The 21,961-nt window shown below is 46.9% G+C and overlaps 2 long non-coding RNA genes across 3 annotated transcripts; one reads left to right on the forward strand and one right to left on the reverse strand.

Moving 5' to 3' along the window:
- Positions 1-16,099: 16,099 nt before the first annotated feature.
- On the reverse strand, positions 16,100-19,202 carry LOC127326953 (uncharacterized). Of its 2 annotated transcripts, XR_007868265.2 has the most exons (4): positions 18,979-19,202; positions 18,645-18,823; positions 16,947-18,522; positions 16,100-16,384 (listed from the first exon to the last, which is right to left on the reverse strand). It is a non-coding gene; the product is annotated as an uncharacterized lncRNA (long non-coding RNA). The 2 variants fall into 2 exon arrangements; XR_007868264.2 differs by having other exon boundaries at positions 16,947-18,823.
- On the forward strand, positions 18,681-19,971 carry LOC127326955 (uncharacterized). The gene is made up of 3 exons (XR_007868267.2): positions 18,681-18,819; positions 19,503-19,608; positions 19,700-19,971. It is a non-coding gene; the product is annotated as an uncharacterized lncRNA (long non-coding RNA).
- The last annotated feature ends 1,990 nt before the right edge of the window (positions 19,972-21,961 follow it).

The following is a 21,961-nucleotide window of genomic DNA, read 5'->3' on the forward strand; positions in this document are numbered from 1 at the left end:
TTTTTCGGCGCCATCGAAAGGAGGGATGTTGTCTTCAGCACATCCATGGTTCTCCTCCTGAATGTACAACCACTTCTTGCGCCACCCCTGAATTGAGTCAGGGAGTTTGACGTCGAAGTAATCGACGGTGGGGCGAACGGAAATTACAACGCCACCTATATTATAGGCGACATTGGGAGAGCCATTGCGGCGACAAAAGAAAATGCGCTTCCATAGCGCCCAGTTAGGCTGGACGCCAAGGAAGGCTTCGTAGAGGGTGATGAAAATAGAAATATGGAGGATGGAATTGGGCGTCAGGTGGTGAAGTTGCAGACCGTAAATAAAGAGCAGTCCGCGGAGAAAAGGATGAATGGGGGCGGAAAGACCGCGGATGAGGTGGTCGACAAAACTTACCTGATACCCCATTGGAGGGGTTGGGTAGCTTTCCTCACTAGGGAAGCTCAGCGCTTTGGGCTTCTTGCTGATCCCCAGCTTCTTCAGCAGATTGATGTCCTGGGTGGAAATCTTGGACCTTTCCCACTCCGCCGTTCCCAGATCCACGGCAGCCATTGATGATTCCGGCGTGTTGTGCTTGATCAACCGACGTGGTGGCATCAACAATGGCACAGGAATGCAGCTTGGAGGAGGTGAGCTTAGGGAATTGAGGAGTGCAGGAGGAGGTTTTGCAGAGGAGAGCAGGAGAACGGCGCGAGCGGAAGTGCTCGAGGAAGAAGAAGGAGTGCTTATATAGAGGTGCGCCGAAACGGCGAACCGTTGGATGGGAAAAGTGTGCGGCAGATGATAGCCACGTGGAAACAAGGGTAAAAAAGTATTTTAACATTGGAAAAGTTACGGTGCGTGCGCCAGAAAAAGCGGAGGACGTGTGTCCCCCACTTGCACGACATGTCAACATAGTGGATCAATTGGGCCCGCAAGGCAGCGGGAGAAAACTTCTCGCGATTTTCGGACTCACAATCGTGGCTATCGTCAGCAATAACGTCACCTAGGCAGAAAAAAAAATTTCGCCTCACCAGCTTCGTAAAAGGCGACATGGAAAAATATTGGTGAGCCTTTGATCAAATACAAGTTTTTGATCAAATGCTCGGGGGCTACTTTGAAAAAATGAAAAGATCAAGAAAGACAAAATAGAAATGGCGTGAGCCTATGACCAAATACAAATATTTGTTCATAGCCTCGGGGGCTACTCCCATCGGGAGCGCTGTTCGCACACCCGAGCAATTGTAAAACTTCGGGAGAGGAAAAAAATATAGCGGCATAAGGCGTGGAGCCTACAACCAAGCACAAATCCTTGGCTGTAGCCTCGGGGGCTACTCCCATCGGGAACGCTGTTCGCGTGCCCGATGAAATTATAAAAAAGAGAAAGAAAGAATGAAAAGAAGAAAGATAGAAGAGCAAAAGAGTATATTTCGAGTTATAAATAACTCTGCATATACTCCCATCGGGAGAGCAATATAGGTCATCTTTGACTCGATAAAATGTGCCATTCCAACAGCCGAATAAGCACTCGACAATATATTCTCAGAACGCCAAAGATGCAATCAATTTCTGAATGCCGCAAATTTGCGAAGGTAAGACCCCAGATCCGTTCTGTGTGGTGTGGCGCCGTCTCTAACGTCGGTTTGCTACTTTTATCCATATCAACAGATACGAAGAAAAATCCTAACGGACGTGTTAGGTACCCGATAAATTTTACTGGGACTCGACAGAATGGTAAGACCTTAAGCGGCACCTATCGAAGTTTACACCGGTATCCCGAGATCATGTCCAGGGACGTGATCTTGAAGTAGGTTTTTGCGGATTGCCACTAGAGCAGTTAACTAGTACCTGATCCGTCAGATGAACTAGCCCCAACTACCATTATCCCTGTACAATATAGAAATTTATGTGAAGAAATATAGAAAAGTTAAAGTTGTCGAATAAAAATAAACAGTGGAGATTTTCCCTGACTCTACGATTCAAGCAAAATCTCGGGGGCTACTGACATAGGCATCCCAAATGGGCCTGCCGAAGATAGTACCCGGGGTTTACTGAAGGCCCACTACCCGAAGAATAAGAAGATTCGGAAGCCCAAGATATTATTAAGGAAAGCTAGAGTTGTAATAGGAAGTGTTATTTGTAATCTTGTGGGATGAGTTAGAAACCTTCCCGGACTCTGTAACTTGTACAACACGAATCCCTCGGCTCCACCTCCTATATAAGGGGGAGTCGAGGGACGAAGAATCATCGAATCATTGTTTCTCAAACCCTAGTTTCATAATCGTCGAGTACTTTTCGGCTGAAACCTTCGAGATCTACTTGCCCTCTACTTCCAACTAAACCCTAGTCTACAACCCGTAGGCATTGACAAGTTAATACCTTGTCAGCCAGGCTCAATTACGTGTAGGACGTTCCGGTTATGTGGTGAAAAACCTAGATCGTCGTAGATCGTTTTAACCTAATATTGATCAAGCAGGACCACCATGTTATCGTAGATCTCATGCGAATCATGGGTGGATCGGCTCCTTGAGCCGATTCACAAGACAACCTGAGAGCCGATCGAGGCTCGTATTTAGTGTTTACGTGTATGCCATGCAGGAAACTAGTCGAAGCAATCCATCACCTTCCTGACCAGGTATAGGTCAGGTGGCACGCCCTTGCACCAGCATCGGACGTGCGTGCCGGAGCATTGCGGGCCGCCGCCCGAGGGACCAGGGCCCACCAGCAGTCCTGGGAGCCTCCCGGCTCTTCGTGTTGCCCGTCGCTACTCGTCGGTGGGTTTTGGTGGTCAACACATTCTGGCACGCCCGGTGGGACCTTCTTCTACATCAACTGCATCAACATCCGCATCAGAGATGGCGGAAGATCCAGTCACGTACGAAGACCTGTCTGAGGAGTACAAGAAGAAGTATGACGAGATCAAAGCTCTCTTCGATGCCGACCTCATCGGCTCTTTTCAGAGGACCCGCTCACACGACATCAGGTGGAAAGGGTTCTCAGCTGAAGGCGCTCTCGATGGAGTGGATCTGTCTACTCCTTCAGAAGAACGCACCAGGTCTCTACGTCAGGAGGTTAATCACATGGTAGCGCATTCGTTACACCGCCATTCTGAGAGCCTGGTGAACGCTTTAGAGCGTGTCGCGCTGCGCGTGGTCCAGGAAATCATGAAGCATCAGTACTCTCCATCAGGACCTGCCCTAGGGACTCACCAAGGAGAGATACCGTTCCAGACCAGACCACCGCTGCCGTTCGCGCTAGCAGCACCAGAACTGCCGAGTTCACCGGCATACGTCGTCTACAAGATCGGTGGCGATCCTAGTGATTACCAGTTCTTGTATGAACCGCCTAAGGAGATCCCGCACGGATACATGTGCACATGTGTGCCAGACTGCAATAACTGGGCGCGCACGAACCAGGTTGCAACAGTAGGGGTTTCTGGAGCAGCAGGAGGGATTTCTGGATCGGATCCCGAGAAGCAGGCGTGGCTAGCTAAATATGCCACTCCAACGAATCATCAAAGCTCAACTCCTGCAGCTAGCACCGTGGATCAGATCAATGCAATCTTGAGGGACCAGTTTGGCATGGTGCCGAAAAGGAGGGCAATCAGCTATTCCAAGCCTTACCCCAACGAGTATGATTTGATCCCATTACCACCCAAATATCGGCTCCCTGAATTCTCCAAGTTTAGTGGATCAGAAGGCTCTAGTTCAGTTGAGCATGTGAGCCGATATTTGGCGCAGCTGGGCATGATCTCAGCATCAGACCCATTACGTGTGAGGTTTTTCGCGCAATCTCTCACAGGATCGGCTTTCGGGTGGTACACCTCGCTGCCACCAGATTCGATCCGGACTTGGAAGCAGATGGAAGAACAGTTCCACATGCAATATCACTCAGAAGATTCCGAGGCTGGCATTGCCGATCTAGCACAAGTACGACAGAAGCGCGGAGAAACGGTATCGGAATACATTCAGCGCTTCAGGGCCGTCAGGAACCGATGCTATTCGGCTCGTATGAATGAAAAAGAAGCAGTCGATCTGGCAGTGGTGGGTCTCGCATCACCGATCAAGGATATGGCTTCCCAAGCAGAGTACACTTCACTGGCGCATATGGTTCAGAAACTATCATTATATGAACAGCGCCACCCAGAGTTGTACCAGGACAAGTTCAAGCGCTCGGTAGTCCTGGTTGAGACAGAAGAAGATGAAGACTCTGCAGGAGATCATGAGGTAGCCGTGGCTGAATGGACTCGGGGGGAAAACCCCGTGTCCTGCAAATGGGTTAAACCACAAGGTCCTGCAAAAGGGTTTGACTTCGACGTAAGCAAAGCTGAGCACATTTTCGACCTCTTACTCAAGGAAAAGCAGCTGAGGTTACCCGAAGGCCATAAAATCCCTACAGTGCAAGAGATGAACGGAAGGCCATACTGCAAGTGGCATAACTCGTTCACCCATACCACCAGCGACTGCAGGGTGTGGCTTCAGCAGATCCAAATGGCGATAGAACAAGGCCGTCTAATTTTCAGCCAGTACGCCATGAAAGTTGACACGCACCCCTTCCCTGGCGTTAACATGGTAGAGTGCACTTACCCCGGGAGGTGCCATCCAGGTTTCTCGTTCAGCATTAACATGGTAGGGCCTGTGCACCACCCTGGTAAGGACAAAGACGAGAGCAGCCGCTCTCGTGGCAAGGACAAAGAAGAGGCCGTTCCACGCGACCGGCCCCAACGTAATGACAAGCGCTACATCACAGAGGAGCAAGTGAGGAACGTGCGGTACCAGCGACCTCTCTCCGAGCACCTCCTCAACAAATATGAGCGTCAGTACGACCAGCGCCGGCGATACGACAGCGACGGCGAAAAAGATCGTCGGTCTAGTGTGGATAACAGGAAATATCGTCGGTATGATCGAGATGACGAAAGATATTAGCGCCGTGCCAAGGAAAAGTCAAGAGAGCAGGACGACGTGGACAGACACTGGGATTGTCCTTTCTTCAAGCATTGCTGGGATTCAGGGATGAGCCGATTGCCTACAATCGGCAACTGCCCAGAGTGTAGACAGAAAAAGAGGGACGCAGGAGATGTGTCAGTGTTCAAGCGTCTAGGGCCTCTCCCGTCTCGGAACAAGCATGCTGAGTCCTCTCGGATGGAAGATCTCGAGGAGTTAGAAGATGAAGATGAAGAAGAAGAAGATAGATACCACCGGCCAAGGTGGTGCCCTGATGGACTCAGCCATTCTCAAAAGCGTAGGGTTCAGCGACTACGTAGCGTGGAGGAAGCCGAGAGACGATACCTACACGCGTTAAGAAAAGCGCGGCCCGATCTGGCCGCGAAAATTCAGCAAACTCTGGACGAGGAGGGTCGTCCACAGAAGAAAGAGTGGCGCCCCAAACAAAAGAAAGCCGATGATAAGACATCGGCTGGCACGAACATGGTGTTCATTCTTCCATCGGAGTTTTGTGCTCCAAGAACAGAAGAGGCACCTATAGCACAGCTCGACTGCGGCCCACGGCCAGTTATCTTTGAGAAGCCACGAGAAAGGAGCTACAGGCATCTGAAGGCCCTGTACTTGAGAGGTTATATCAACGGGCAGCCTGTCAACAAGATGTTGGTTGACACGGGAGCAGCAGTCAGTATAATGCCATACTCCATGCTAGATCGCTTGGGACGCTCTAGCGCGGATCTGATCAAAACCAACGTCACTCTGAACGACTTCAACGGCCAAGCATCAGAAGCACAAGGCGTTCTGAACGTGGATTTAACTGTAGGCCGAAAGACCATCCCTACGTCATTCTTCATCGTCGACAGCAAAAGCACCTACGCTGTCCTACTAGGGAGAGATTGGATCCACGCTAACTGCTGCATTCCATCCACGATGCACCAATGCTTGATACAGTGGGATGGAGATGAAGTGGAGGTCGTCCATGCAGATGATTCAGCCGAAATCTCAACGGCTGGCATGAACATTTGGGAAGCGGGAGACCAAGAGCCTCTCTCCGGAATCAGTTTGGACGGCTGTGAGTGCATCGAAGTGACAAAAAACGGGGTGAGGCTGGTCTTATCCACCGGCCTGACAGTATAGCAAGAGCAAAGGCAACAGACATACGTGGCAAGGCCGATCCCTGCGATCGGCCCCAAAAAATAAAAAGTGACCATCTCATCTCAAGCATGTCACGTAGTCACAATAAAGCACGAACAAGATGTAAACCTTCATTGAGCAATGCAATCAAAATGGGGGCCGATTCCAGCAATCGGCCCATACTATCCTCGCCATACGTTTTGCCTGTGTTTAACATCGATCTAGCAGGCGACGGAAAGCTAGGGTATGGGTTTACATCGGCTGATGAGCTAGAAGAGGTTGACATTGGTCCTGGGGATAAGCCACGACCAACTTTTATCAGCAAAAAGCTAGATCCACATCTCAAGAGCCAGATGATAGCTCTGCTAAAAGAATACCCAGATTGCTTTGCATGGGATTACACAGAGATGCCTGGGTTAGACAGGAGCATCATTGAGCATCTGCTCCCTCTCAAGAAAGGATTTCGGCCGTTCCAGCAACGTGCACGTCAGATGAAGGCCGATATCCTAGAAGAAGTCAAGAAAGAGGTCGAGAAAATGTTGACCGCCGGGTTCATCAGGCCGTGCAGGTACGCTGAATGGATTTCCAATATAGTGCCTGTACAGAAAAAGGATGGCCGATGGCGCGTTGCCATAGATTTTCGAGATCTCAATAGAGCCACTCCAAAGGATGAATATCCCATGCCGGTAGCAGAGACATTGGTCAATGCAGCTGCTGGTCATAAGGTCTTAAGTTTCATGGATGGCAACGCCGGCTACAATCAGATCTTCATGGCTCCAGAAGATATACACAAGACTGCATTCAGAGTACCGGGTTCAGTGGGCTTGTTTGAATATGTAGTCATGACTTTTGGACTGAAGAATGCCGGTGCAACGTACCAAAGAGCCATGAATTACATCTTTCATGATCTCATCGGCAAGTTGGTGGAAATTTACATCGATGACGTGGTGGTCAAGTCTGTCTCCGTAGAAGGACACCTGGAGGATTTGCGACGCATCCTGAACAGAACCAGAAAATTCGGGCTGAGAATGAATCCAAAGAAGTGTGCCTTTGGGGTGATGGCCGGTCAGTTCTTGGGATTCTTGGTTCATGAACGTGGAATCGAGATCGGCCTGAAAAGCCAGGAGGCAGTGCGCACCATGCAACCACCTACCACGAAGAAGGAGCTCCAATGCCTCATCGGCAAAATCAACTTCGTCCGAAGATTCATCTCCAATCTGTCGGGACGAATTGAGCCGTTTATGGGATTGGTGAAAATTAAATCTGATGACGAGTTTCACTGGGGGGCAGAGCAGCAGCAAGCGTTCGACGAGATTAAGGAGTATCTATCGACACCGCCTGTGCTGGTTTCGCCTCAGCAAGACAGACCATTCTACATTTACTTATCGGTAGCCGACACTTCCATCGCGTCAGTAGTGGTGCAACTTTATGATGGTCTGGAAAAGGTGGCTTTCTACCTCAGCAGAAGAATGTTGGATGCAGAGACGAGGTATCCTGAGATCGAGAAGTTGTGCCTCTGTTTGTTTTTCACCTGCACCAAGCTTCGTCACATCTTTCTGACGGCAGAAATCATCATCATATGCAAATCAGACGTCGTCAAACATATGTTGTCGGCTCCTGTTTTAAAAGGCCGACTTGGTAAATGGATGTTTGCATTATCGGAGTTTGATCTCCGGTATCAGCTCGCGAAAGCAGTCAAGGGACAAGCGTTGGCCGATCTCATTGCTGAACGAATCAATACTAATATAGCAGCACTATCTGTACGTGCATGGGCTATGTTCTTCGATGGATCGGCTTGTGACGATGGTTGTGGCATCGGCATTCTGCTCGTGTCGCCTCGGGGGGCAACATATTCCTTCTCCATCAGGTTATCTACCCCTTTCACCAACAATGTCGCTGAGTATGAAGCAATACGCAAGGGAATGGAGTTGCTTTTGGAAGCCGGGGCAGAAGCGGTGGAACTTTTTGGAGACTCTAAGTTGGTGATTTCCCAGCTCACGGACGAATACAAGTGCGAGAGTGAGTCACTCTTCCCATTATGGATGGAATGCCGTGAGCTGATGGCACAATTTCGGTACATCAACTTCAATTGGGTCCCAAGATCTCAAAATACCAAGGCCAACGATCTCGCACAGATGGCGTCAGGCTACAAGGACATACCAGACGGGTCAGAAGTTCAGGTGCAGTTCCTGGAACAGGATGACTGGAGAGCCGATATCTTCAATTACTTGAAGGATCCGGCTCGGGGGCACCTAAACGGATAAGGTATAAGGCCATGAAATATGTCCTTATAGGAGATGACATGTTCTACAGGACGTTAGAAGGGTTACTGCTCAAATGCCTGGGACCAACCGAGTCTAATCGGCTCTTACACGAGGTGCATGAAGGCGCCTGTGGAACTCACCAATCGGCTCATAAGATGAAGTGGCTGATTAGGCGATCAGGGTTTTACTGGCCCACCATGCTTGAGGACTGCTTTAGGTACTATAAAGGGTGTCAAGCGTGTCAGATGTTTGGGAAAATTCAGATGGTGCCCGCATCAGCAATGAACCCCATCATCAAGCCTTGGCCATTTCGAGGTTGGGGCATGGATATGATCGGTAAAATCCATCCTGCATCGAGCAAAGGCCACGAGTGGATTTTGGCCATTACAGATTACTTCACTAAATGGGTGGAGGCTGTCCCTATGAAGAAGGTAAAATCGGAAGATGTTATCAATTTTGTGAAAGAACATGTCATTCATAGATTCGGGATTCCCCAGACTATCACGACCGATGGAGGATCGGTCTTTGTTTCTAAGGAATTCAGAAAGTTCTGCGATGACATGGGGATTAAGCTGATCCGATCGTCTCCATACTATGCTCAAGCCAACGGGCAAGCTGAAGCGTCCAACCAGAGCCTTATCAAGCTGATTAAGAGGAAAGTTGACGAGAACCCTAGGCGTTGGCATGAGGTATTGTCAGAAGCTTTGTGGGCCTATCGCATGTCATGCCATGGAGCTATAAAAACTTCGCCATACCAGCTGGTCTATGGGCAGGAAGCCGTATTGCCTTGGGAAATTACGGCTGGATCGAGACGTGTTACGTTTCAGAATGATCTAACAGCTGAAGAATATGCAGCCCTGATGAGTGATACTATTGAGGATTCAACGGAACTCAGACTTTGGTCGTTGGAGAAGATTAAAGAGAATAAAGCCAAGGTAGCCCGCGCATACAATAAGAAGGTGAGACCAAAGGAGTTTCAGGTTGGTGATCTAGTATGGGAAGCTGTGCTGCCATTAGGGACTAAGGATAAAGAATATGGTAAATGGTCTCCTAATTGGCACGGTCCGTACAGAGTCGACCAGGTTTTGAAGGGTAATGCATACATGCTCGAGCAACTGGACGGTGTTAAATTCCCAGTAGCTGTCAATGGTCAACATCTCAAGAAATATTGTGGGATGACGGACAGTGAAATATGGGGAGCCGATGTATAAAATCGGCCAGTAAAAAAAATTATATACAAATCACAGCCGATGCACAGACATCGACTTTAGAAATATGGATACCAGTACAGCCGATGCACGGACATCGACTTCAGATAAATAAATAAAAAGCCGATGCATAGCCATCGACTCTAGAGGAACAAGCTCAATTGAGCAGTTAACAGATCATTTTCAGGCCAGAGACCGTGACATTTGGGATGATTCTCCCATTGGATTCGCTGAGGAGTTGAATCTGTGCATTTGAGATTTAAGGTTGGCCTGGGCACGGATTGGACCTGTTTGGACGGCAATTTGGGGGATCTGATTTTATTCTCTCAAACGAAGGTTCAGATGACCGCGTAAATAGGCAACTGATTTGGCCTTAATCGCGTTTTGTGGTAAAGGCTGATGCCCTGCCATCGGCTCTTTGTGCGTTGACTTACTTTGGCAATCGGCAAATTTGATGTGAAAGCAAAATCGACATAGGAACATTTTCTTCATTAATAGAGGGGATTTTTTACAAAGAAAGAGCCGATTGCTCAAGGGAGGAAGAACAAAAGAGAGGTCTATTGACCAATCTGCTACTACTACTAGACCTATACTAGTAGGTGCTACTCTACGTGCCGTCGCTGCCCTCGTCGTCGCCGTTGGAGCTGCGGTCGGCACTGCTGCCGGCGGGCTCCTCGTCGCTGCTCCCGTAGCCCTCATTGGGAGCCTCCTCCTCCTCCTCGTCGTCGTCGTCGTCGTCATCTGATCCGGCGCGGAAGCGCTTCGCCGGCGGGTAGTCTTCGAGGGAGTTGTCGTCCTCCTCTTCTTCCTCCTCCTCGGAGGAAGTGTAGTCGTCCCAGGAGAACGAGTCATCCTCGCTCTCCGCCTCCAGTTCCCCATCGGCGAGGAACTGGAGGTCATCGTCACCGCTGGTCAAGGACTTGTCGTCCTCAGACCAGACGGAGGAGTTGTGGTCCTCCTGGTCCCATTCCTCTGGGGCGCGGTGGTTGTGCGCCACCGTCAAATCCCACTCCGGCGTGGGTTCGCGGGAGGAGGAAGATGAGGAAGAGGAGGATTGGGAAGAAAGACCTGACGAGGCGGAGGAGGGGGAAGAGGAAGACATTGCTACAGGAGAAGGGGTTTTTTTTGGTGCCGATGGCTAGTACAGAGCAAGGGGATGAAGAGGCGAACTGTTCGGCACGGTTAAATAAAGGGGATATAGTGGAGATTTAATGCCACAGCAGTTTCCGAGGAAGTGGTGCCACAAGAAAAAAAAACTGTCAGATCACGCGGAGAAGTTGAGAAGGCAAGGCATCATGATGAAGGATACTGTGACGGTTCTGCTCTGCCACGACATGACCCGACGAAGAAAAAGCAGAGTGGTTTTGGAATTATCATTACCAAAACCAGGGGGGCATGTGTTATCACCAGATTTTAACCAAATCGGAGGTGGGCCGTGATTGAGATGGGCTTGGAGAATATACACGGAAAATATGCATGAATCGGCCTTGTACAAGAGTTTGGGCTAAATTGCCCGTGTATCTGTAAATATAGTAGGATACGTGTCGGTTAGGATTAAAAGGTAGAGTTTAGCTCGTACACGGTTGGGATTATTCCCACGTTAGAAAGTCTATGGACTATAAATATGTATCTAGGGTTATTGAGAAGGAAGACGATCACGTTCACAACAAACCAATCTAGGCGCATCGCCACCCCTTGTTTCGAGGGTTTCTTCCGGGTAAGCGCTATGCTGCCTAGATCGCATCTTGCGATCTAGGCAGAATCTTGTTTATTCGTTGTTCATGTGTTGCTCGTACTGAAGCCTTTTTGATGGCGAGCAACGCCATTATCATGGATATGTTAGGGTTAGCATCGGTACGTTCTTGATGTATTTGATTAATCATGCTATCCCTGGATATCTAGCCACCCTTGTACCGATCCTAGGTGCAAGGGTGGCACCTCGCTTAGTCATTGTTTAGTAGATTTAATCCGTTACGATTGCTCCTTGTTCTTCAAGGATTAGTTTGATATCTACATAGTTAGGCCTTGCAAACGAGTTGAAGGATCCAGTAGCACGTAAGGTATAGTTTGCTAGTCCTAGAGAAGATGTTCCGGGAATCAACTCCACGTTGGTTTTTAGGCCTTGTCTAGGGCTGGTTTACTATCATCTTTCGTGTCTGCCAGGCTCAATTACGTGTAGGACGTTCCGGTTATGTGGTGAAAACCCTAGATCGTCGTAGATCGTTTTAACCTAATATTGATCAAGCAGGACCACCATGTTATCGTAGATCTCATGCGAATCATGGGTGGATCGGCTCCTTGAGCCGATTCACAGGACAACCTAAGAGCCGATCGAGGCTCGTATTTAGTGTTTACGTGTATGCCATGCAGGAAACTAGTCGAAGCAATCCATCACCTTCCTGACCAGGTATAGGTCAGGTGGCACGCCCTTGCACCAGCATCGGACGTGCGTGCCGGAGCATTGCGGGCCGCCGCCCGAGGGACCAGGACCCACCAGCAGTCCTGGGAGCCTCCTGGCTCTTCGTGTTGCCCGTCGCTACTCGTCGGTGGGTTTTGGTGGTCAACACTACCTACGGATCGCAGAGTCGACATGTACAGAGACTCTCTACAGGTTATGCCGAGCCGTCATAGCAGTGTTTGCTAAAGACTATATGAGAGCACCAAGAGAAGATGATACAGCCTCGGATCCTGCAAAAGAATGCAGCAAGAGGGTTTCCTGGGATGCTCGGAAGCATTGACTGTATGCATTGGGCAGGAAGAATTGTCTTTTTGCTTGGCAGGGGATCTACAAGGGGCATACTGGTGAGTGCAGTGTCATTCTTGAGGCGGTGGCAGACCATGAGCTTTGGATTTGGCATGCATTTTTTGGTATGGCAGGAACAAACAATGATATCAACGTGCTGCAGCGCTCTCCGGTGTTTGCTGTTAAGCTTCATGCACTAGCCACTTGAACCAAAAGTCCGAACTGATGGAAAGGGCTAGGCAATCCACATATACACTTCACAACACCCCCACTCGCGTGTGACGGGAGAAGAGAAAGTCAACACGCAACACCCCCACTCGCGTGTGACGGGAGAAGAGAAAGTCAACACGTGAAAGAAGAAGAGCACACCGAAACAGCGGTGGCTAAAGAGGGGGGCAACAGCAATTTTTAGGCTTAATTGCGAAAACCACGTGAAAGACAGGATTTGAACTCAAGACCTGGGGCTCTGATACCATGTTAAGCTTCATGCACTAGCCACTTGAACCAAAAGTCCGAACTGATGAAAAGGGCTAGGCAATCCACATATACACTTCACAACATTTGCCAGGCTAGCTGAGGGACAAGCTCCTGCCGTGAACTTTGAGGTAAACGGTCACGCATACAACAAGGGGTACTATCTAGCTGATGGTATCTACCCGACGTATGCTACATCTGTGAAGACAATTCCCTCTCCATCAAACGAGATGGAAGCCTATTTTGCAACATGTCAGGAAGCAGCACGCAAGTATGTTGAGGGTGCTTTTGGGGTGCTTCAGCAGCGTTTCGCCATTGTCAGGTACCCTGCTCTCACTTGGTCTGAGGCACAAATGTGGGAGGTGATAAACGCATGTGTGATCATCCACAACATGATCATTGAGAGCGAGCGCGACACACCTGTGCAGGATGATCATCCATTTAATTATCAAGGGCCACCAGCTGAGGTAGAGCATGTACCCCAAGAATTTGCTGCTTTTCTTCATATGCACAATGAAATTCGAGATACAGGTGTCCATGCATAGCTGAAGGCGGATCTAGCTGCGCATTTGTGGGCGAGGAGAGGAGCAGCCAACAATGCATGATTTTATTTCTATTTGTTTGCATGTATGAATAATTTAAGTATTAATTGTTTGTTGGGTTGTATGAATAATTTAAGTACTATTTGTTTGATTGATTGTATGAATAATTTAATTCTATTTGTGTGATTGTATGAATAAAATGTGATTAATATGTTGTTACAAAATATTGTAAAAAGAAAAAAAATTAGGGGCCACAGGGCGCCAATATGGGAACAACTCCCCCAAATAGAGGATGCAGTGCCGACGTCTCCCAAACGGAGATACCGGCACTCCTGTCGACGCATATTTGAGAGCTACCGATGAAGATGCTCTAAGCAAAGCCAAGCATCGATGCCGAACAAAATCAGCTCACAAAAAAGAACATATCTCTCCTACCTAAGCATGATGACGCGTTGGAGGTCAAGGACCGACAACACTGCCAAACTGGTGGCCAAGGTGCTTTCTATCGGGCTGGCGCTATGAATGCCGCAAATCGTCAGGCACACCAAAGTGCTTCCATTCGCTATCAGTGTATGAACGATAATTTCCAACTTTTCCAGTGCACGGAAAGAAAGATACACAATATTTTTGCTAGTGCAGTCATACTTTCATGACTTTGAGTTCAGAAATATAGCTCTCCGTGATAAATGGTTTTTGAAGCTTCTTATCGAAGATGGACTATGGAAAAACCTTCTAAATATAAAACACATTGGCTATAGTGCATTGTCCAAAGTTTAATGAAAACCCGGTGACTCATACTTCTGGGGTGGACTAACGGCGAATTAAGAAGAAACACTTCTTATTACCATACGGTTTCTTCGAAATTAAGGAGAGTTCTGGGATGATAAATGGCTAGATAATGCTACATTCTTAAAACAATATCCAGCTCTATGCAACATTGTCCGTCACAAGGGGCGATACGATCGCTAAGGTGTTGGAGTCTTCCCCACTAAATGCGACGTTCAGAAGAAATTTTGTTGGTTCTGGGCTTGCTTCATGGCATGCTTTTCTACATCGTTTTGCTTTGGTCTAGTTGTTCCAAGTGACTGAAACGAATTTTGATGGAATCTACAGGAGAGTGGCAAATTCTTAGTAGATTCGAGTGTATAGAGCACTAATCCAACTAGAAGTGCTAGTTAATAACAATAAAAAGATTTGGAAAATGAAGACTCCGCTAGAAATAAAAAAAAATCTTCGTGTGGTATCTTTGTAGAGCGGTAAGTGGTAATCCCCACCATAGACAACCTTGTAAAACTCAATTGGCATAGAAGTACAAAGTGTGTATTCTGTCAAGATGGCTGTATGATCTTCGGATTTATCTTTGTAAATTTGAATGTATCTAGATACCTTTTTATGTATAGATACGCTCGAATTTAAATAAATCTCTGACATCCTTCTATGGTAGGAGAGAGTGCGATAATAGAACTCATGCAGCAATCGCTTGAGGCCCATTTGGCTAGATTTCGGCCTGGCTGAGCAGTGTTCTGGTGGGCATAGCCACGCGACTACGCGTTTTGGGCCAAGTTAAACAACCTGTTTAGCTGGCTTGGTCGGATGTATCCTTGTATTGGACAGACAAGGAAGTACACTCACATCCTTCAAATTTGGCGAGGTTATCATAGCACATTGATTACATGAACACACAAGCAAAATATGTAGAACAACATGCTTAACACACTAAGTTGATCACTAAATTGGTTAGGCTTTAGGCAGGTACATCCCATGCCACCTGATTGGTACCTCACATCAGGGATACAGACCTCCGACTCCAAAAGGACTGGTTTTTTAATGCAAACTGATTAGACAAGTATCACATCTAATTTTTTTCAAAATGGGGATGAATTTGGTCTTCGCATCAAAATGATGCACACAACCATTTATTGTGAAGTACCACTACTACTAGCGACAACTATACATCTTCGTCGTCCTCACCTGGTAGTACCGGAAGATTACTCGCCAAGTTAAGCGCAGACGACCAGCTTATGTGCGTTGTTGTAAGACCCGAGGAGCGTGATCTTCAAGCCCTTATTATTGATGAACCTAAACATGAGGACGTCGCCGACCCACGGCTTGATCTTCCGGACGAAGCTCTTCCAACTTTGAAGAAGAGCCCCCCTCCGCCCGTGTATAACTTCATATCGACACCATACTCGCAGGTGTCAATCCTCAGAGACAGGTTGCGGCATCTTCACCAAGATTGGCTTCATTTTGGGAGGGACCTGAAGAGCATACATGTCCCTCACTTTGACCTGGATATTGAATAGGTGAGGCTCGCGCTCGACGGCGTGGTGCCCAATCCCGGGAGCATGGCCGACGTGCTCTGTCATGTCCATCTCATACACAACCTCAATCAATTGAGAACCTCTGGCCTGACGACGAGATCGTTCTGTCAGATGAAGTCCACGTAGCCCAACAGATGGGTGACTATGCTCGTGCACAGAGTGCCCCAGTCGTTCTTGGGTACCTTGGCATGCACAAACGATCATATTGTGCAATCAGAGGATGTCCTAGCAGTAAAGTAGTAGTAACATACTAGGCGGAAATGCGTGCTTCGTCGTGCCGCCTACAGTACGTTTTGGTATGGTGTGGTACGCACGGTGGACTTGCAGGTTGTTTTGGCCAAGTCACTCTCAGGAATACATCACAAACAACAAAGCCACATTAAAGACGCAAATAAAATTGCATGAGAGAGCCGATCATAAAAGTTAGTAAGACAATATGCCTTCAGAGCATCTCTAGCACCCTTGTACTAACACCCTTAAAAATCAAGAGCAAGGAGTAAGCACCTGCAGACCGAGCTACATCATGAGTTTACAGTAGGACCATGAGAGTAGGAAAATTATATTTTGTATTCTAACTGAATAAAAATAAATCAAGCAGGTTACAGGAATACTGATTTTTTGAAAGCTGAGCAATGTCTAGAATTCCACTAAGCTCAGAGGAAAATGACATGTGTTGACTAAAAGAAGCAAATACATCATTGTTTACATGCTCCTCTACCAAGACAATATTGTTGTTACCGTTCTGAAGCGCCTCATCCTTGACAAAGTCCTTCAAGAATGCTCTGAAGATAAACAAAATAGGAAGAAAAGTTCAGAACCACATGATAAATTCTATATTGACTTGCAAAAATAGTAATATGGAATATCACAAGCTAAGTAGTCCTCTATTTTGACTTAAAAGCTACCAGACTGCTTATTACCAACCGTGTGCACTACCATTCCAGAATAATCAAAGGATCGAGATTTTGGTTTATCTTTTCTGACGCAAAGGAGGTAAAGGAAAACAGTGAAATACCTAAGAAATCTTGCACGGTATTGGCCACTGAGGCGTATTTCGATGTGGCCATAGGAACCACAAGGTGAAACAGAGCTGATAAAAGAATTGGTTGGAAATTAAACCTAATAAATGAGAACATTTTCATGAACACAATTACTTCATATAAACTACACGAGATCAACTCAATTTATTGTTAAGTACAGATTTTTATGTTAGCTTCCATTTTGCAACACTTCAAAAAACAAGTTGCATTTGCATGTATATCTAGACAGAAGCACTATCTTCTATTTTTTTTAGATGCAGTATAGCTAAACAATAGAAGGTTGCAAGAATATAATGTATCTCACCCTCGCTGAATCACTGCCATCTTTGGTTGGACGTTGAAGTACCATCTGAGACATGTACTTATAAAGGCTAGCATTCCTGGAACAATCTGTTCTAGAGCACAATTGCAGTTAATTTGTCAAGAAGAATATGTAACAAATGGTCACTCAGAGAAAAAACACTATCACAGATTCTTTTGTTGATTCCTTTGCGATGCAGTAACATTGGAAGACTCCAAGATGGATCCCCATATATAGTCACAGTTAAGCGTTGGTTTAAAGCATGGCAATACTTTTTCACGTATTTGTAGAAAACTGCACTAAGCTTCAGCAATTAAGTAATCGTTCATGCTCCTATGGTTGGTTTCGTTCCAACCTCCGCTGTGTCCTCCATTTGTTGCCAAGGACAGCGTCCACCAACTTGCACAACAAAGTTCTCTACGTAATGCCCACAAGAAAAAAAAAATGAAATGGTATTATACGAAATAGTTATAGCGGTGTACCTATCTCCCATGTCCCACGTAGAGAAGCTATACATGTCAGGTGGCCATCCTATAAATGAACTATAAGAATATTATGATTTGGTTTTTCTTCTTAACTGCAGATCGGCAGTACTAAAAAACAAATTAGCACTAAGCATGCGTGTACGAAAATGGAACTTAAATACACATGATTGTATTGTTTTAGGCACGTCGATCTTTTCCCAGACCACGCCCAGCCAACATATGTTGTACTCAACAATTGACTGAACAGCCAACAAATAAAGCCTAAACCACCACCTTAATTAATTTACATCAAAACACCCATCGTCTGGGACGTGGTGTTTTTGCTCCCATGTACATATGCTCCATTTTAAGATACATTTTACACATATTTAAAATGTCAAAAAATGCAGAATAAATTGTCGCATGTATATTTCTACATCCTACGTGCTAATAAAGTTTTTTAGCCAAAAAATAAACCTTCTATTCAGTCCGTGTAAAAGGACAAATTTTAGTGCAAAAATAAGGCATCTCTCGAGACATATTTTAGATAAAGGGACCATATGCACCTAAGGTCAGAAATGCATTTCCGCATCCTCTACATATAACAAATTAATTAATACACAATAAGAGCTAAGACTGAAATCACAAAATGGAAGAATTAAACCATAATTGAGATAAATATGCATCAGAAACTGGAGCACATGAAAAGGAACACCAAATGGTGATTGACCACACCACCTGCATATTTAGTTCCTGGCAGCAGCTGCTAAAATGGAGCCAGTGATTAATACGTAGGAAGGACCCCGTCAGCTATTATTGTGCATAATCAGAAGGTAACCTGGCTTGCATCGTGAGGAAAAGAAACATCAAAGCCGGATCATGGAACGAGGCCAAGATCCAAACGGCATGGATGGCTGGATGCACCAAAACGACAACATCAGTATGACAGTATTCGTACTGGAGTGTGTTGGCGAAGAGCAACAACACCGGCAGCCCATAGGACACCGTTGAAATAACCCAGACGCAGTACCAGCGGTCGGGGCCGACGCTGTGTGCCGTTGCAGCCGTGCAGTCCAGGAACCTCAAGAGAAAGGGAACACAGAGGCCTGACAAGTCTGCTGCAGCGGCGTAGATCAGAATCAGGTAGTGGCGTGGCTTTTGTAGATGGAGGCAATCCCCCGGAACCGTACAGCCTGTCCCAGAGAGACATCACACCTCCCTCGTAGTAAACTCTTACCTTCCAGCAGCACTTAGGCCAAGAAGAAGCTGCAGACCTAGGGAGATGGTGGAGCGACGGGGCGGGCCGGCCTAGGAGACGCGGAGCAAGAAGCGGGCGAGCGGCGGCTGCTCCTTTGCCAGCCGGCCGGGATCCGGGAAGAGGCGCACGCCGACCTGCTCTTCTCCGCCGACAGGTACCTGTTTTGGGGGATATCATCAGGCCGACGGCCAGTCTCATCTCATCAAACCACGGCTAAAGTTCAATTGAACTGCACATAGAATTTCTACTGCGATTGGTGGCGTGGAAGATGGGAAAGTTTGAGAGTTCTGACTCAGAACTTCTGAGGGTGTACCAGTTCCAGATGCCGAGCTTGAGGGGCGGTAGGAGCAGGGGGGCGAGGTGTCGATGCGGCACTGGGCGACGCGGTAGATGGTCTCCACGCGAGTCTGGCCCGTTGAGGGTTCCGCTGCCGGCGCTCGTGGTCGCCGGAGAGCGGTGCCTGAGTGGCCGATTGGACGGCGAGGCCGGAAACCTAGAGCGACCCAGATAGTTAATATATGTAACTCACTTTGGCAAGAAGGTCTATTGCTTAGTATATGCCTGAGTGGTATCATTTTTATGATGCTCACTTTGGCAAGAAGGTATACTGGTTAGTTCTGCGATGGATAGCTTATGTGCGTTTTAAACTAAATTTCTGTTTTTGGTAGGTAGGAGTTTTTATGCACATTGTTGCTTGTGCAAAAGTCTGCAAATTCTTTCTGCATCTAAATAGTGATTAACTTGCACATCAACATATAATATTGCACACCTTATTGATTATTCACAAAATCCTTTATAGAATCTATAAACTGGCTGTATGTATGTGTTTATTTTCAGGGAGACTCGTACACAGATAGACAACCAAGTCATGTGGATCTGTTCAGGGAGACACACCACAACAAGGCCGATCGCGTCTCCCCCGAAGTAGAACTTGTTCTTATGAGTAAGCATTCAACGAGTTAGCGCTGAAACTAAGTTTATATACTTTACTTCATCTAACACCAATCTATCTTCTATCTTTATTGCTAAACAAGCCTCAGATTGAAAAGGAGATGTCTCAACCTACTCGATCGAATTTAAGCACCCAACCTGATTTACTGGAGACCGAGCCGAGGGGAAAAGGGGACCTGCAAGATCTTGTCAACTCCCATAATGCTAATATGTTCGAGCTTAACAGAAAGGTCCAGGAAGTGAGAGAGAAACAGGCTACCCTTGAGGCAAGGCTTGAAACGTTAACCAGGTCCGTGCCCGAGTATACATGGTGAACTGGTGGTGTTATGGTGAATAGTTGAACTGTATTTTGGGCTGGTGGTCTTGCTTTTGGCGCAAGCTAAACTGTTATTATTTTGGAGGAGCTCAACTGTTATGGTATGGCGCTAGTACGCAGGATGAACTTAAGATCGAATGTAACTTGATGCACAATTATCTAGTTATTCTGTATGTATTTTTTGAGTGTTTATGTATTATTTCTATGTAATAAGGCCGCCACAAAACGGCCGTTAGTTGACACGCCGGGTTTAACAGGCTGAAAGGAATGACCTAGTTGAGTTAACCAGGCCGGCATTTATCGGCTAGAAGTAATGGTTCGGCTAAGAATATTAATGCACCAGCATTGATGGGCTTGAAGTAACGGGCCGTTTTTGCATTGATTTTTTGGGACGTTGCAACACAATAACGGACCGGGATAGTGCTACGCGTAGTTGACGTATGTCTTTCTGTTCAACACGCGACCATTGGGAACCCCAAGAGGAAGGTGTGATGCGTACAGCAGTAAGTTTCCCTCAGTAAGAAACCAAGGTTTATCGAACCAGTAGGAGCCAAGAAGCACGTCGAAGGTTGATGGCGGCGGAGTGTAGTGCGGCGCAACACCAGGGATTCCGGCGCCAACGTGGAACCTGCACAACACAACCAAATTACTTTGCCCCAACGTGACAGTGAGGTTGTCAATCTCACCGGACTTCTTGTAACAAAGGATTAGATGTATAGTGTGGATGATGATGTTTGCAAAGAACAAAGAGAGCAGTATTGCAGTTGATTGTATTCGATGTAAAAGAATGGACCGGGGTCCACAGTTCACTAGTGGTGTCTCTCCCATAAGATAAATAGCATGTTGGGTGAACAAATTACAGTTGGGCAATTGACAAATAAAGAGGGCATGACCATGCACATACATGTTATGATGAGTATTGTGAAATTCAATTGGGCATTACGACAAAGTACATAGACCGCTATCTAGCATGCATCTATGCCTAAAAAGTCCACCTTCAGGTTATCATCCGAACCCCCTCCAGTATTAAGTTGCAAACAACAGACAATTGCATTAAGTATGGTGCGTAATGTAATCAACAAATACATCCTTAGACATAGCATTGATGTTTTATCCCTAGTGGCAACAGCACATCCACAACCTTAGAACTTTACACACTTGTCCTGCATTTAATGGAGGCATGAACCCACTATCGAGCATAAATACTCCCTCTTGGAGTTACAAGTAAAAACTTGGCCAGAGCCTCTACTAATAACGGAGAGCATGCAAGATCATAAACAACACATAGATTGATTGATAATCAACATAGCATAGTATTCCATATTCATCGGATCCCAACAAACGCAACATGTAGCATTACAAATAGATGATCTTGGTCATGTTAGGCAGCTCACAAGATCTAACAATGATAGCACAATTAGGAGAAGACGGCCATCTAGCTACTGCTATGGACCCATAGTCCAGGGGTGAACTACTCACACATCACTCCGGAGGCGACCATGGCGGTGAAGAGTCCTCCGGGAGATGATTCCCCTCTCCGGCAGGGTGCTGGAGGCGATCTCCTGAATCCCCCGATATGGGATTGGCGGCGTCTCTGTAAGGTTTTCCGTATCGTGGCTCTCGGTACTGGAACTATTATCGACGACGGCTTAAGTAGGCGGAAGGGTAGGTCAGGGGGCGCCACGAGGGACCCACACAGTAGGGCCGCGCGGCTAAGGCCTGGGCCGCGCCGCCCTAGCGTGGCGTCGCCTCGTCGCCCCACTTCGTTTCCCTTTCGGACTTCTGGAAGCTTCGTGGAAAAATAAAATCCTGGGCGTTGATTTCGTCCAATTCCAAGAATATTTCCTTACTAGGATTTCTGAAACCAAAAACAGCAGAAAATAGCAACTGGCTCTTCGGCATCTCGTTAATAGGTTAGTGCCGGAAAATGCATAAATATGACATAAAGTATGTATAAAACATGTGTGTATCATCATAAAAGTAGCATGGAACATAAGAAATTATCGATACGTTGGAGACGTATCAGATA

Source organism: Lolium perenne, chromosome 3 (assembly GCF_019359855.2).
Source record: "Lolium perenne isolate Kyuss_39 chromosome 3, Kyuss_2.0, whole genome shotgun sequence".
In the NCBI taxonomy this organism is placed as follows: domain Eukaryota; kingdom Viridiplantae; phylum Streptophyta; class Magnoliopsida; order Poales; family Poaceae; genus Lolium; species Lolium perenne.